We start from the raw sequence: 16,752 nt of genomic DNA on the forward strand, positions 1-16,752 counted from the left end.
GATTCCATGTTGGGCTTATTTTGAAACAGGACTTTGCCGAGAGAGAGAGAGAGAGAGAGACCTGTTTGGAAAGTTTTTTCTTCTTAGAAAAGCGCAAAGGTTACTGGTGAATTCAGGGATCTGCTTCTGAGTGGGAACTGGTTTCCTATGTCAGGACAGGCTGGTGTGGCCCAATGTAAAATCCGTCTGGACATAGAATAAATCTAGAAATGTCAATTCTGTGTGTGCACGATTTGTAAATCGATTTCATAATGGGAAAAGGGGGACGCCAGGTGACCGGTCCAAAAAGAGAGGTGGGTTCGTTTCGGGAGGTAGCTAACTGACAGCTGGCATTGGGAAGAAATGGAAGGCCTTACATGACTGGAGCTAATAAAGCATGTGTTTCAGTGAATACTCCGAACCTATCCACAACATTACAAGCCACCAAAGCTGCAATCCACTGCCACCTGATTTCCAAAGCACGAGCCTTGCCAACGCTGCAGTGCCAGGGGCTGGCAGGAACCGGACAAATACACTTTAGGATACTCCTCTGACTTAGCTCCGCATCCATCCCCTCTAGTCTAAGGAAGCCCGGGGCTCTCTTTGCTTGCCGCGGTTACGAAGAGGTTAGCCACGATACCCGTTTCATTCCAACCAAGGTCTTTACACCTAACCCTGGCTTGAATTACAAAAAATCCGAAAAACTTCCTACTCAGTCAGTCCGCCCCAGCGATGGACTCCTTTCCAAACCGTCTTCAATTCTAGCTATTCCCACAAGACGCCATTTGGATGAGGTCATTAAAAAAAACAACCCTTCCTTATTAATACCGTAATGTATTGCCCTGGAAAGGCTCCGCTCAGATCTAGTCACTGCCTAAAACTGAAGGCAGAGAGGAAATTAGTTTGCCGATATCCCGAGGAAAAATCCAGCCTGCACCGCAGCTACAAGTGTAAACTCAGGGCTCCAACCAACCCTGTACATTTTAACACAACTTCCCCCCCCCCACGCGCCCCTTGGGCTCTTTCTGGTGAACTGAACACACACACACACACACACACACACACAATGCACGTTTGATTGGAAACCGGGTAACTTATCACCCTATTAGAGTCTAGTATATTTCCTCCGTGCTCACTGTCAAGTTGAATAGCCTCCACTTGGCTGCAATGGGAGACTGCTGTCTCGAGTCTTGGACTAACCTGTGGAATCCATGTCAGGTTCCTCCAGTAACCCACAATGCATGCTCTTCCCATGGGCATGGGACAGAAGCCCCAAAGTCCCGGGGTCTGGAGATCCCCGAGCTCAGAGATGCACACCAAGAACAGAGGGGGGGGGGAGAGAGAAGGGTGGGGGGAGGTTAGAGAGAGGGAGAGAGAGGGACACTCAGTAATCCAGCAGGGCAAAGCCAGACCCGTCAAAATGTTTGCGGATGTTTCATGGGAAAAAGCATCATTTTATAGGAGCCCTGATGGGAGAAATGTCATTGATAGGCCAGCCAGCCTGATGAATGGCTGCTAGTCAGATGGGGATGTGGCAAGGCTCAATGTGAAGCCCATTGTGATGCTGTTTTGAATAAGAAAAGCTTTCCTCCAAAAAGGGGGGCCTTAGATCTGCGCAATCCCAACACTTCGACTTCCCTCCTCGGTTAGAGCATTAGAAACGTTTTTCTGATTTAAAGTTCCAGCGGCCTTTCCTCCTCCACTCCTCCCCACCCCCCACACGTATTTGGTTCATTACAGCCTGAGCTCAAATTTGGCTCAGCTCTTCAAACAAGCAGGAGATGTGGGTGCTGCTGTGTGTAAAGACTATCGATGGACCCCCCCCGCCCCGCAGTTTAAGTTGGGCTCTGCGCTGCCTTCCCCACAGGCCTTGCAAGCTCAGTTTGGCTGGGGAGGGGTAACGGAGAAAGTTGCCCCTGATCAGAGCTGACGGTCCAGTTTGTGTCCCTGGCACACACACACACACCCCACCCCCCCAGGCATTTTTGCTTGGCTCGCCGGGGACTGCACGTAAACTGCATGTGTTGTACAGGGCGGTGGCACGTTGTATAAGTTGTATGCACTTGACGTGCCAGTCTGTAAGAGAAGGGAAGGTTGTGTGTGCTCCCCGGGATACGAGGAAAGAACAAAATGTTACCTGCGATGTTTAGGACAACGTTGTAGGGGTGGAAGGGAGCAGGGCTGCAAAGAAAGTTGCCTATTCTGCAGGCGGTTCTAGGTGCTGGAAGTGGAAGTAAAAGTGCAAAGCTCGGGCTCTGCTAAAGTGGCTGGTTTAGGGAAGGAAAAGCTGTGATTAGAATATGAATAGAGCTCCAGGAGAGGAAGAGAAAGGGGGATTACAGCTGAATTACTTTGACCATGGACAGAGCCAACGTTTTCTACTCTCTCCCCTACACCCAGACTTCCCCCTCCTTCCCTTCCCCTGGAAAAAAAAACCCAGCAAAACAAGCAGCGCTTCTGCTAAACAGGAAGCCGAACATTTCATAGTACCTTCAAATCCATATTAAGAGATGAAAGGAGACAAAAGCGCTCCTGCTAGTCGGCTGCCGCTGGCCCCTATTCGGATTCTGAGCACTCATGCAAAAAGTCTCTGGGCCGAGAAGGGAGATGCTGACACACTTGTCAGATTTGCCGAAAAGACAGTAACACAAAGATTGTCGTTCTGGGCAAAGGAGTGAGGAGCAAAACCTGGAAAACTCGAGGGGGGGGGGTTGGGTGGGAAGCGAAGTATGGCTGAATAAGAGGTTGAAAAAGGAGTAAGACTGAGACAAAATAGCGCCTGAAGCAACGGGTGATAGATTGAAAAACCCTTCAGGGAAAGGTAAAGAAATTGGCCTGTTAAATTTCACAAATGCTTCCTGCTGCAAAAACATTCCCCCAAAAGACCTAGGAGCAGGGGCAGAGCAGGCTTCAGCAGCTGCTCCAGAGCAGCTCTGGAAAGGTTGGCTATTGCAGGCTGGGATCAGGCACACAACAAACTGACCCATTTGATCCTGGGTGTTTATTGAATCCCAGGGATGAGATGATAATGAGGTGATGGGACATAGTATCAACAGGAGCATATTGTATAGGGCCGTTTGGGGGAGAATTTGGAGAGTCCTAAAGAGAAATCACGATGTTGTTGGCTTAGCAATTCCTGGAACATTGGTATAGTGTAAAACCAGACTGTAGCCCCCATAGTGGTGTCAATAAGAACTATAAGCTTGGCTGTGTCCAGCTTGTTTGTGTCTATTGAAAGGAGGGAACAAGGGTGGAATTGCAATAGCAACATTTAGCAAAGAGAAAGCAAACCTTTCCTCTGCTGGGCGCTCTTTGGGGATTGTCTCTTTAGGTTGCTCCAGAGTGGCAAATCCCCTATTCCTCCCTGAAAGAAGAACTGAACTCACACGTGTTTGGGGAAGTCGAATCTGACAATTTAGAGACAGCTGCTTTTTGTTGCCCTTCTTTGAAAGAATGCCATTTTCCTTCCCTTCTGGTTGAATTATGATTTAGACACTGACCATTTCTTTTGATCGGGGCTAACGGGGGGGCCAGAGAGACCCAAAGGTTTGCAGCAGCTGTATTTGGAAGGCTGCCTTTTGTCCTTGCCGGAGTGTGCTAGGAAACACGTGATGGGTTAAAGTGGGATCATGCTGCAATAAGCAGCTGGGGGCATTCAGAGCATTCGCCCCGTCTCCTGTGGGAGTCTGTTTGGGAATGAGGGCACTGAGCTCCAAGGCCATCAGCACAGAAACTGTCCTACAGGCAGTGGAAAGGGGTGGAGGGATGAGGAAATCGGGGCCAAGATTTCTCCTTTTTAAGAGGGTCAAAATTTCACATCCATGGGCCAGCTCTGCTGCAGCCTGTGCGCGATGGTGGGGCATGTGAGGGGCAGCTGCCAGCATCTGGACAGCAGGGAGCTGCAGCTTGGGCAGGTGACGGGCTTGCTCTCCTTCCCCTTTCCTGCAGGGCTCGCTGCTCCTTAGGCCTCACAGGTGAACGCAGCAGAGAATGAGCCCCCAGCCACAGTCCCAGCTCCCAATCATAGTTCCCCAGGAGACTCCTCTCCAGTGCAAAGTGCACTGTGAAACTGGCTCTCCTCTACCGCCAGACCTGCCCTCTGGCCATCCAGAACCTGACTTACCTTAGTGGCAAAGGAACTCTGCCCTGGCTCTGGATTCTAGGGCCAGCACAACTGGGAGGGAGGGAGCTGGGGGTGGGGTCTATTCCTTCTTGTGCAGCCACAGCATCATTAACTCTGGCCTGGTCTACACCACATGGGTAGGTCAACGTACTCTGCCTTGCGTCAACCTAGCTGCAGAAGCGTCTTCACTTAAATCTGGCTCCCATCATCATAAGTGCATCTCTACACCGATTTAGTAATACCATCTCCCTGAGCAGTGCAGAGTTATGCTTGACATAGGTGGACGTAGCATCAGTGTAGACACTGTGTTACTTACCTCAACTGTTACTGGCTTTCAGGAGCCATCTCACAATGCCTCGCGCTGACAGTACAATCGACACAAGTGCACCTGGGAGGACGCGCACCGCCGACCCATGGAGCCTTGTGTACACACTCACAAGCGATGTAATAACCGCAGTGGCTGTTGGTCAACAAAAGTTAGGTCAACATAATGTTGTAGTGTAGACATGGTCTCAGTTCCAAGCATGGGGCCAATCACTTTTCCACCGCCACAAACCTGGGTGTACGAGAGCAGAGGTTAGCCCAGGGCTTTTACTTGGGGGGTTCCCTGCTCAGCTGCAAGGTGGAATCAGGGCTCCATAGTTGGCTGCTCCCTTTCTCTCAACTTGAGTTTATTTTTCCTCATGTTATGACTAGAACACTGTAAAATAGAAATAGTTTATTAGGTTTAAGGAAACAAGGTTCCCCCCACCCTGAATTCCTGGCCCTGCTGAAGCCCTGCATGCCCCAGTATGAGCACTCTTTGGAGCCTGCCCGTGTTTGCTGCTGTGCAAACCTTGTTTATGGTGTGGGGATGTGCACGCGGGTGTATGAATAAATATTTGGGGCAGGGGTAGCTGGAAGCCTGTGGTGCTTCTGGGGGAGTGGGGTGGAGGGGGTTAGTCAGCTTTGACCTAAAAATAGGAAAAGCTATATGTAATGGAGCTTCCGGAGTTGGGTGTGTACATGGAGGAGTTACCTGGTGACAGAAACTGCTCCCTCAGAAGTTACTCAGAGGCACAGGCAGCAAGAAGGCCAGGTGTGCTATCAAAGCATCAGGCAGTGGGGCTGAGTGAGGGCCAGTGAGCCTGTCTGGCCAGAGGCAGGCCTCCTAGTGTGGGGCCAGGCATCCACAGGGGAGAAACAACTCCCGCTTATATCAAACAACAGGCAGAGGAGCAATGTACAATGTTGGCCTGATTTTCAGAAGTGCTGAGCATCCAGAATGCCAGCTGAAGTCAGTGGGACCTACCTGTGCATAGCACAGGGTGACCAGATGTCCCAATTTTATAGGGACAGTCCCGATTTTGGGGTCTTTTTCTTATATAGGCTCCTATTACCCCCCACCCCCGTCCTGATTTTTCACACTTCCTGTCTGGTCACCCTAGCATAGCACCTCTGCAAATCAGGTCCAAGTGTTCTAACGCTTCACAAAACCATCCCTGATGTCCCAGAGTTAAATAATTTGTTAGCGAGCACTACAGCAATTACTATGAACACGTTTCTTCTGTGCTGGTGAGATGGGTGCAGTTCACAAGTGATTACGTGCAGGATGGGATGGCCAAGACACAGCCCTCAGAGAGCTGAATGCAGCCCAGGGCGGCCCTCTTCTTTAATTTAAACCAGAGGTTTGCCTCTGCAGAGATGACAAGTCCCAGCAAGTGATGCTCCATGTGAGCACTGTATACTTCCTCCTGCAGGCAGAACTTCCAGCTCAAAGATGAAGGTGGTTGCTAAAAGGGAGTTGAACAGGTATTTGTTTTGGTTCAGTTCAGAGTCGCGTTCAGTTGCATTCAGTGTCTTTGGGTTCAGTTCCAGATCAAGCCACCAATAAACCCCACAAAAACAGTTCAGTTACCAGTGTGAAGTGGTTCAAATCAAATTTCAGTCTTAGTGGAAGTAAATTTGAAAGAGAGAGTTGAAAAAATGAAACTATTTTGATTTTTGACCATTTATTTTTTAATTTTACATGAGTTTTCCTAATATTTTAGTGTTATCAAACAAATTTTTTATGAACAATTTGTTTGAGTGAACATCTAATATTTGGTCTGTCATATTGGACCTCTGTGATGAAAGGGCACATTTGAAGCCTGAAAGTGTTCTTTCAAAAATTAACTTGTCTTGCTGCAACTGCTAGGGGCGGCTCCAGGCCCCAGCATGCCAAGCGCGTGCTTGGGGCGGCAAGCCACGGGGGGTGCTCTGCTGGCACCGCGGGGGCAGCAGGCAGACTGCCTCCGGTGGTTTGCCTGCGGAGGGTCCGCTGGTCCCGTGGCTTCGGTGGACCTCCCGCACGTGCGGGAGGTCCACCGAAGCCACGGGACCAGCGGACCCTCCGCAGGCAAACCACCGGAGGCAGCCTGCCTGCCGTGCTTGGGGCGGCAAAATCCCTAGAGCCGCCCCTGGCAACTGCCAATACAATTTTTGCCAGTTGATACATCTCGGGCATGACATTTTTATGATGGATCCCTGTAGTTTAGTATGTTTTCTTTCTTACTGAGACCTGGCTCATCTTCAAATTATTCAAGAATTGGCCTAATCCTTTTTGGGCTTTCCTTCACCTAGATCTCACCTTCTTTTTGGAGATTTCATGAATTTTAACAAGTTCCAATTCATCATCTCATCTTTCAGTTTCAGACATTGATTCTATGACATCATTATTTTAGACTTTTGCCTGAAGCATTTCCATTTTCATTCACGTTCAAGGGCGGAAGGGAGGGGGGAAGTCTTGAAGACCGTCCATCAATCTCGGGGGCTCCTGGCTACCTCATATGGTGTACAGAGACAAGGTGGGTGAGGTAATCTCTTTTATGGGATCAACTTCTGTTGGTGAGAGAGACACGCTTTCGAGCCACACAGAGCTCTTCTTCAGGTCTGGGGAAGGTACTAAGAGTGTCACAGCTGAATACAGGATGGAACAGATAGTTTAGCGTAAGTAGTTAATATATATTCAAAGGGACCATTCAAGATGTCCAGTTAGCTGCTTAGCTTCCCCTCTCCCTCTCTTCTATTCTCTTCTCATTCTACTGGGGTGGGGCTTTCTGGCAGCAATCACATGCCCAGTTGTTAGTTTGTTGTCTTGGTTTAACATGAAAATAAGATCCCACGGTTTTTTGAAAATATTGAGCTTAAAAATGCAGAACCTTTATTTTAATCCTTTCTGTGGTAACTGTGAACGTTCTTGTTATCTATATCTATGGATGCTCCTCTTTTGAATCCTGCTGACCTCTTGCCTTCAGTAACAGCTGGTGGCAATGAGTTCCACAGAATAATTGTGTGTTATGCAAAAAATGTTTGTTTTTAAACTTTTAAAAACATGCTGCCTTTCCATTTCATTGAGCCGCACTATGCTTTTTCATCTTGAGACAGGGTATAAAGAATTGCCTAATCTGCCTTCCCTATATCATTCATTATTTTGGACACCTTTATCACATTCATCTTGTTCATCCGCTCTCTACCCGTCCCAGTCTTTTCAGTCTCTTCCTGTCACCACTCTTCCATCCCTCTACTCATTGATGTTCCTATCAAAGGACCTCCCTCAATTTTGCTATATCCTTTTTGAGATAAGATAAGCAGACTTGAACACGTGGTTTGGTATCATTAGAAAGACTGTAGTCCAGGCCACCTGGTGCAACAAGCGTTGAAGATAAATAAAAAGGAACCCAGGCTGTTTTATGTCTGAGCAACTACATTTCAGTAAAAACAATACAATTACCATTAGAATAAAAAGTTTACATTTAAAATAGTACCAAAGCAGCTATTTGTACCTGCAGCATCCATCACAACAGAGCTGGAGAATGTCAGATGAAGTTATTTATTAAGAGGTTTAGCAAGACCATATGTCAGTTACTGGAATGAATCAAGTTGTTCAGCAATGGGGTGGATAGCCTTCAGTCAGTGAGCTTTTCTCCTCCTCCTCCTAACAAGGGAAATGGAGACAAACCTAAAAGACCTTATAAAAAACAAAAACAGAAAATATACGTGGTCCCGGGTGTGACTCAGGTGCAGAACAACAACAACTGGTTGCGAAGATCTTTCTCCCTTTTACCTTCCAACGAGTCATCATTAGTTTCCCTCGTATTCTCCTGAGTGCTTGGAGTCCACAAATTATCTTCATTACTTGCCAGTGGCTGCCTGGGTCAGATCTGAGCAGGGAGTTAAATTCCCAGCTTATGGGAAATCAGATAAAGCCTTAACACTGTCACCAAGAGGTATTTGTACTGGAAATATAGAATCTGCCTTTACCGGGTAAAACAAGACTAGATTTTGAAATCTTGTTTAAAAAAAACCTTATTTTGTGTTTCACTGGGTTTCCTGGACAATAAATCGTACATTCCCTTTGGAATGCTGAAACACATGGAGTGTCAACTCCTTCCCAAGAACTCACCCCACTGAAAGAGCAGGGGAGCAGCATTGTAAACAGCAGAAAGATAATTCTCAACCACTTGGAACATACAATCCAGTCCTGGATCCTGATTTGGAAAAAAAAAAGTTATAGGCAGAAATGAAACTATTACCTAAAAATACATGGCAAACATCTTTGCTACCACCAGAAGGGAAGGTACCTGCTTGAATAAACGTATGCAAATAAAAAAGGGTAGCAGCATTTAGGAAAGAGCAGTAGCGTATTCTTTATAGGTAGAATGATAGCAGGAGTAACAGCTTGTCCAGATAGCTGAAAGCAACTTTGGGTAGCGTTTTTAAAAGCACTTAGAACTGGCCTAACGCTTTTCGAAATCCCAACAGTGATGATTTGTCAGGGGCAGCTCAGAGGGTTGGTAGAGATGCAAATTCAACATATTAACTAGGGAAAGTATTGGTAGTCCAGGTATGTTTGGCTTCTGGGGCAATGTAAGGCATCGTTTTAGAGCAAATACGAGTCTGGTGCCCAGGGATTGCCGAGTTCTGATCCCAGCTGTAGAACTGACTCCTTTTGTGGTCATTGTCAAGTAATATTCATGGGGGTCAGGAAGAAGTAAAGAAGCTGGAATGGAATGAAAACTTTATGGCCCAGTTTCCTCACCACAGTACCCTGTAGGAAAGCCCTAGGATCATCAAGTATTGTTAGAAAATTACATCTCCTTCAGCGATTAGACAACAAGTCATTACACAGCTGTTTTGAGGAAGCCCGGTCATAGCACTGGAGTCATCAGCTGACATTAGAATTGTGTGCACGGGGAGAAATTCATCCGTCTATGTCCTCTTTGCACTAGTTACAGGGCTGTAAAGCAGCCCTGAACGCCCGTTAGAGAATGACTGATGTAGGAGGCCTCTCTGGAAGGTGTAAAGCCAGCTCTGTCCCCCCCCCGATTTTATTCTGTGGTGGAGCCAGGGTGTGCCTACACTCTAGCTATTCTGTATTAGTACACTGGCTCCTATGGGGCATTGCATTAGGGATATAAGTCAGCACCAGCCTCAGGGATGCTCTATCTAACCTGTGAGGAAGGCCAAGCCAGCCCTCACCAGCCACAACCTAGGGGGAGCATTCTCCTCGGGGGGGTCTCTGCACCAGTACAACAGCGATTTGGGCCTTGCTGATTTAGTTTCCCAGATGTAAAATCGGGATCATACTTACAAAACTGACTTACCAGGTGTGGTAGGAGAGTGACTTGTGAAGCACTTTGAAGGTGCAAAGCACTACTTATTAGTTTTAATTTCTTCCCATCACTAACAAATGAAACAATGGTTACTAACCTTCCATAAGTGTTGTTCTTCTTGATGTGTTGCTCATGTCCATTCCATGCCAGGTGTGTGCATGCTGCATGCACAGTTGCTGGAGATTTTTCCCTCAGTGGTATCCATTGGGCCAGCTCTAGCACACTCTTTCTGGTCATATGCACCAGTGTAAAGGGCCCCACTAGCCCACACCCTCTCAGTTCCTTCTTGCCAGTAACTCCAACAGAGGGGTAGGCGGATGAGTCATGGAATGGACATGAGCAACACATCTCTAAGAACTGTTACGGAAGGTTAATAACTGTTGTTTTTTCTTCCTCGAGTGCTTGCTCACGTCCATTCCATGCTAAGGTAATGCTTGGAGATATACCAATCTCCTAGAACTGGAAGAGACCTTGAAAGGTCATCGAGTCCAGCCCCCTGCCTTCACTAGTAGGACCAATTTTTGCCCCAGATCCCTAAGTAGCCTCCTCAAGGATTGAACTCACAACCCTGGGTTTAGCAGGCCAATGCTCAAACCACTGAGCTATTCCTCCCCCTCCCACCTAATACATGCTAGGTGACTCATAAGCAGTACCTTTGGAGGTGGGCTCAGAGTTCATGGACATGCTGATTGTAATACTGCTCTTCTGAAACCAGCATTGTCTCAAGCCTGTTGGCTGATGGCATAGTGGGACGTGAAGATATGCACTGATGACCAGGTTGTGGCCCTGCAGATGTCCTGGATCTGTAGCTGCACAAGTAACACTGCTGACGAACCCTGGGCTCTTGTGGAATGAGCAGTCATGATGGCAGGAGGTGAAACCTTCGCTGGCTTGTAGCAAGTTTGGATACAGGCAGTTATCCAGGATGAGATTCTTTGGGATGACAAAAGGTAGCCCTCTCATCCTTTCCGCTACTGCTACAAAGAGCTGTGTGGACTTCTGGAAGGACTTAGTTCTCTCAATATAAAAGGGAAGGGCCTATCTAACATCCAATGTATGAAACAGATGTTTCTTAGCAGTCTTGCGAGGTTTTGGGAAGAAGGCAGGTAGAAAAATGTCCTGGTTGTTGTGGAATTGTGACACCACCTTTCGCAGGAAGGCCAGGTGGGGGCGCAACTGGACCTTATCCTTGAAGAACACCGTGTTAGGGGGTTCCAACATCAGGGCTTTGACCTCAGAGTCTTCTGGTCAAGGCGATTGCCACGAGCAAGGTGACCTTTCAAGAGGGAAGCAGCAGGGAGCATGATACCAACAGCTCAAAGGGGGGGTGTCCCATGAGCCTCACCAGGACCAGGTTTAAGTTCCATGGGGAGATTGGATCATGAACCTGAGGATAGAGTCTTTCCAGCCTCTTCAGTAACTTGACCATCATCTCACAGGAGAACACTGATCTGCCATGCAGTGGAGGGTGGAAGGGGAGATGCTGCCAAGCGAACCTTAATAGATGAGAGCGCCAGACCCTGACTCTTTAGGTGGAGCAGATAGTCCAAGATAGACTGAAGAGAAGATCATGTGGATTAGTCTGTCTGCTGACCCCTTAAGATCCTCAACCTCCAGGCTCAAGTTCACAGCAACCCTTTTCAGGAGCTCCTGGGAGCAGGTTACTAGGGCCTGCAACTGCTGTGTCCAGGGGTGAGGAGGAGGAGGCCTGTGACAGAGGTGGGGCTCCCTCCTCCTCCCTCCACCATGTCCATTGGGGCCCACTTCCTGAACATTGGCACTGGGGTCGGTACCAGAGTCAGGGAGCTCACCTTTCTGACACCACCGAGTATGAGAGGTGGGGTGGGAAGGAGCGACCAGTACTGGGGGAAAACCCCCAAGGATTCCAGTACTGCCACTGCATTGGCCAGTGGCCCGGTGGCCAGGCACTGGCAAGAGGGCTGGTACCGAAGTCTGGTGTGTAGGCTGGGTACTGGTAAGTTTCGGGTGGAGCAAAGAATTCCCCTTCAGACTCTGAAGTGGATTCTTCTCCTGGAGACCATGGTGGTGCAGTACCAGCTTCTGCCGCTGGGCAGTGCCAGGGAACTGCTGCCTCGGGACCATGGAGGGCTTGCCTCTGGACAGTGCTGCGGTGGTCAATGCCATGGTGACGCTCGCTGTGCCTTGCTCCTTTCTATCCCCAGTCACCTTAGCTGACAAGCGGCCTTTAGGGGTCGGCAGAATGAGGAGGGACAGCAGGTCCATTGCGCCTTGGAGAGCCTCCCAGATCGAAGGGGCCAGCAGATGCCTGACCCCGTGGCTGCTCCTGGGAGATGGTTGCAGGTCCCCTACTGGACTCAGCACCTAGGCAGAGTCAATGGTGTCATCAGAGGCTCTAGTGAGGATGAGCAGCCTGATGCAGGTCTCACTGTGCTACTCAGTCCCCTCTTGTTCCTCCTCTGCCTGGGAGAACGTCCTCTCTTGGTGTGTTGTTTCTTATGCCTCTTCCTCAGCACCAGGGATGGGGAGCAGTGCCGGGAAGAGCACGGTGCCAGAGGAGTGCTCTGCACGGATGTCAAGGTGCTCGGCACCAATTCAGAGGGGCTCAGCTCCGAGGCCGATCCGAGGGCCGCTGCCATAAGAATGGCCTTCAGCCAAATGTCACTATCCTTTCTCGTGCGGGGTTTGAAGTCCCTGCAAGTCTGGCACTTCTCTTTACTGTGAGACTCCCCCAGACACTTTAGACAGCTAGTGCGCAGGTCACTCACTGACATCAGCTTGCTGCACGAGGCACACAGCTTGAAGGCCAGGGAGTAGGGCATACCCAGCCCTTGGGCAAAGAGTCTTTCGACGACAGGGACAACTACTAACTACTATATACACTAACTGAGAACTATATACACTGACTGCAATAACTATCAGTGGTTTGAGCATTGGCCTGCTAAATCCAGGGTTGTGAGTTCAATCCTTGAGAGGGTCATTTAGGGATCTGGGGCAAAAAATTTGTCAGGGATGGTACTTGGTCCTGCTGTGAAGGCAGGGGACTGGACTCTATGACCTTTCGAGGTCCCTTCCAGTTCTATGAGATGGGCATATCTCCATATTAAATATGAACAGAGAAAGTCCAAACTACTGGGAAAGAAGCCTTGGTACAGCAAAAAGGGTCATTCTAGCAACCATCATGTGCGGTAAGAAGAAACAGAGGGCATGGGGCCAGCGGCACCCTTTCTACTGGTGCATTTCCCAAAGTAGTAAAAAAAAAAAAACAAACAAAAAAAAACCACCTCTAGCCTTTTCATTAGTCCTTAAAATAAGCATTACACTTTTCAACAGCTTTTTTTTCTGTGAAAAGTGTCAGATTTTATCATTTCATTTTAAAATCCAGAAATGCAAGTAATTATTGAGGGCAGTTTTCAGTTTCTCATCAGGACAAGAATGTGTGTGTGTTTGCATGGTTCTCCTGGGCTTATAAGCAGCAAAAAGTAACACCTATTCTGTGGGCATTGCTGCTATCCACTTATATATCCCAAATATATGTTTAAAGGGGACTCTGCCATTGCCAAGGGTCTGTAGTGAATTCTCCATCACTGGACATTTTAAAGTCAAGATTAGAGGTTTTTCTAATATATATTCTCTAGTTCAAAGAGGAATTAATTCAGGAAGTTCTATGGCCTATGTTATGCTGGAGGTCAGACTATATGATCACAATGGTTCCTTCTGGCCTTATAATCTCTGAAGACAAATACATTAAAACCAAACATATTTAACCTATTATTACATTTAGATTATTTCAAAAAAATGTTGAAAAAAATCTTTTCACTATGTATTTGCACTTTTTGCACAACATCCTTCATGAATAATGAAACAAGACTAGCCAATTTAACTTTTGTTTATAGTTAATTTCACTTTCTGGTTACAAGGCACAAGCACAATGCTGGAGCATTTGGGAACATTTACATAAAAACTTCATTAAAAGCACCTTTATAAAAAATGTCACTGATCTAAATGGCCCTATAATGAGGCTGTTTTTTTAAAGCCTAAACAAGTGATTAGCTAAACCCAGCTTCAATTACAGCTACAAGTTCCGGTTTTATGAATGAACTGCACCTAAACATCTTTTAGCACCCTTCTTATTTAATTGTATTCCTCATAATTACACAGCATGGCTAGACATTTATGGTATTTTAAGGGATGGTTTTCAATTCATTCATGTGGACCCAGACTTCATTTTGCAGTGGAATAATAGACTTGATTACAGAAGTCTGGGCTGGAAACTAAGTTTAACAATTCTACATTTTTAATACTGTCAAATTCTTGTATCAGAATAAATGGGATGATTTAAAATGATTTATAGGGTAGGTCTCCCAGCTAGTAGCAAAATACACATTTGCTTGTGCTGGAAAGTGGATTGTGTTCAGCATTTCAGCTGGGAGTAATACTAGTGACCTTCATGTTGAATAGTACTTCTGGTAAAAAGCTTCTCCTGGACACCAAGTAGGAAGAAATAAAGAAGCTGGAATAGAATGAAAACTTGATGGCGCAGTTTCCTAACCACAGTACCCTGTAGGAAAGCCCTAAGATCAAGTATGTTTAGAACGTTACATCTCCTTCAGTGATTAGACAAAAAGTCATTACACGGCTGTTTTGAGGAAGCCCAGTCATAGCACAGGAGTCATCAGCTGACATTAGAACTGTGTGTGATGGCATTTCACTTTACAAAGGAAAGATCAATTGCAGAATGCGGACAGATACATCATCTCAAATTCCTTTTTGAATACTGCATGCTAGTTCCACAGAGCTGCAAGAATGAGATTCTGAGCTGAAAGTAGAATAGCAACTTGAGGAGCTTATTTCAAAGCATAGTTTTTCTGAGGCCAGTAGACTGGGATCTTCTACTCCAGCACCTCTACCCTGAGAAACATATCCTAGGACCTAGTCTATAAACAGTTCTCACACTGTTTCTTAGATTTACTCTGCAGTGCTGATATCATATATAACACCATGTATTATTCAGAAGTGTCTTACTAGGTCAGTAAATGTAGGTGATCATTCTTAAAACACGCGGTGTAAACATAGGTAGTAAAATATTGAATTCAGCTGAATTCTACAGTCTTATTACTCTCCCACTGTATGAGAGGCAGATCTGGATGAAAGAAACCTGGATCTGACTTTACCTGGACAAGACAGTGGTAGGTGCTTATTGTTGGGGAACAGTTTTAGTGGAATTGCTGGAGGCAGCAATCTATTGAGATACACCTGCCTATTGCCACAACTGTTTGTAGTCTCTGCATTCTACTGGATGTATCAATGCTAGATATTTCTGATAGCTATTGGGGCCTATACTGCCTTTTCTCCCTCATCTTTGGCTACCCATCTTTCCTACCTCTCTAGCACAGGCCTCACAATCATTATCCCATGACTTTGCATCTCTAAGCTCAACTGCTGCACCATACTCTTAAGGCTACCCTTTAAGGTCACCAGAAGCCTGCTTTCTGAATGGGGTAGGTTGTTATGAACACATTCCTTTGCTCCTTCTGACCTCTGCTCTGGCTACCTGTTGATTTGCTGATACAATTTTAGATGTTGCTTACAATCTTCAGAGCCCTGAATGGCCTGTAATTCACCTCATACCATCACAGCAATTAAGACAGGACTAGGCAGCATGAACACCTGAGTCAGACTATATTTTCCAGGACCCAGGCCAGAGCTCTCTCAGGGGAAGGCCTTAGCATTTGAAGCTCACTCCCTCTGGTGGTCCACCAGAGCCTCAATTTGGCAGTCTCTGGGAACAATGTAGGTGCACTTATTTGGCTAGGGCTTTTTGTTAATTTCCCACCCCCTTCTCACAGCCTGGCAGCACAAAGGTAATTTGGGTAGAGCAGTAGCTCATAAGTTACCTTTTTTGGGGGGGGGGGGCACGTACAATTCTGTACATGCCTTAACTTTTTGTTAATAGCATCTTGTTGTTCAGGTCACAGTGTAGGTGACTAAAAAACCCACCCAAACCCTTCCAGGTCCAGTTATTACTCTGAATGCAAAGAAAAGGAGAGATCCACCCCCTCATTTGTGAGTCTCATTACTCAGACTTGGTTCATTAACCCAGACACAAAGCTACTGATCTAAATGTTTGGGAAGCAGCTAAAAATAGTGAGCCAGTCCAGTAGCACGTCATCAGAAAAGGTATGCAAGAAAATACGGAAGACAAGTTTATTGAAATTTCTTGGCCATTCAGGAGGGTGTGTCGTCTCTCAAGATCTCCACTATGCAGCTAATATTTTACTTTCTTGCTTGTGATCCAGACTGTTCAGCTATTTCTCTCTGATGCACCTTGAAACCCTGATCCAATAATGTGCATGCTTAATTTTGACTTCAGTGGGACTATTCATGTGCTTAAAATTAAGATGTACTTATATCCTTTGCTGAATCAGGGCCCAAGTGACTTCAGAGTGTTAATTCCACCCACTGCTTTAGCTCTAGCCGTGTATCCCATTAACAGAAGCACAGTTTTTTTTTCCTTCTCTAAATCTTCTTTGGTCACTCATGTCTGTCTCTCTGCCAGCACATGATTGTCCTTTACAGTATATTTAATAAAGCCTTGTCAAGTTTAATTTTAAAATCCCAATTTTTCTTTTAAACACATTCTGGGAGACTCTCCATTATTAGCTATAGCACTTATATCTTGCTTTTTCAGGCCTTCAACCCTTGGAAGGCAAGTTATTATGTACTAAAATATTGTACTCAATAAGAATCAAAATATCAATCTGTCTCTATAAACCAAATTCTGCCCTCCGATGCATGCATGCAATCCACTCTAGTTGAAGGCAGCATTTGACCTTATATTTGTATTACACCTCACACACATGCATCTTGTCTTTATTTGCTTAGGAAAATATTGTTCAAAAAGGTTGAAGTTTTTCAGAAAGTAAGTTTAGTCTCTCCAAACTGTCTAAAGATTGTAAATAAATGCTTCAGCACAATAAATTTAGCAATTTTGACCCTTCAAAGTACTTACCATACCATCTTTTACAACATCAGCAA

Source organism: Mauremys mutica, chromosome 1 (genome assembly GCF_020497125.1).
Source record: "Mauremys mutica isolate MM-2020 ecotype Southern chromosome 1, ASM2049712v1, whole genome shotgun sequence".
In the NCBI taxonomy this organism is placed as follows: Eukaryota; Metazoa; Chordata; order Testudines; family Geoemydidae; genus Mauremys; species Mauremys mutica.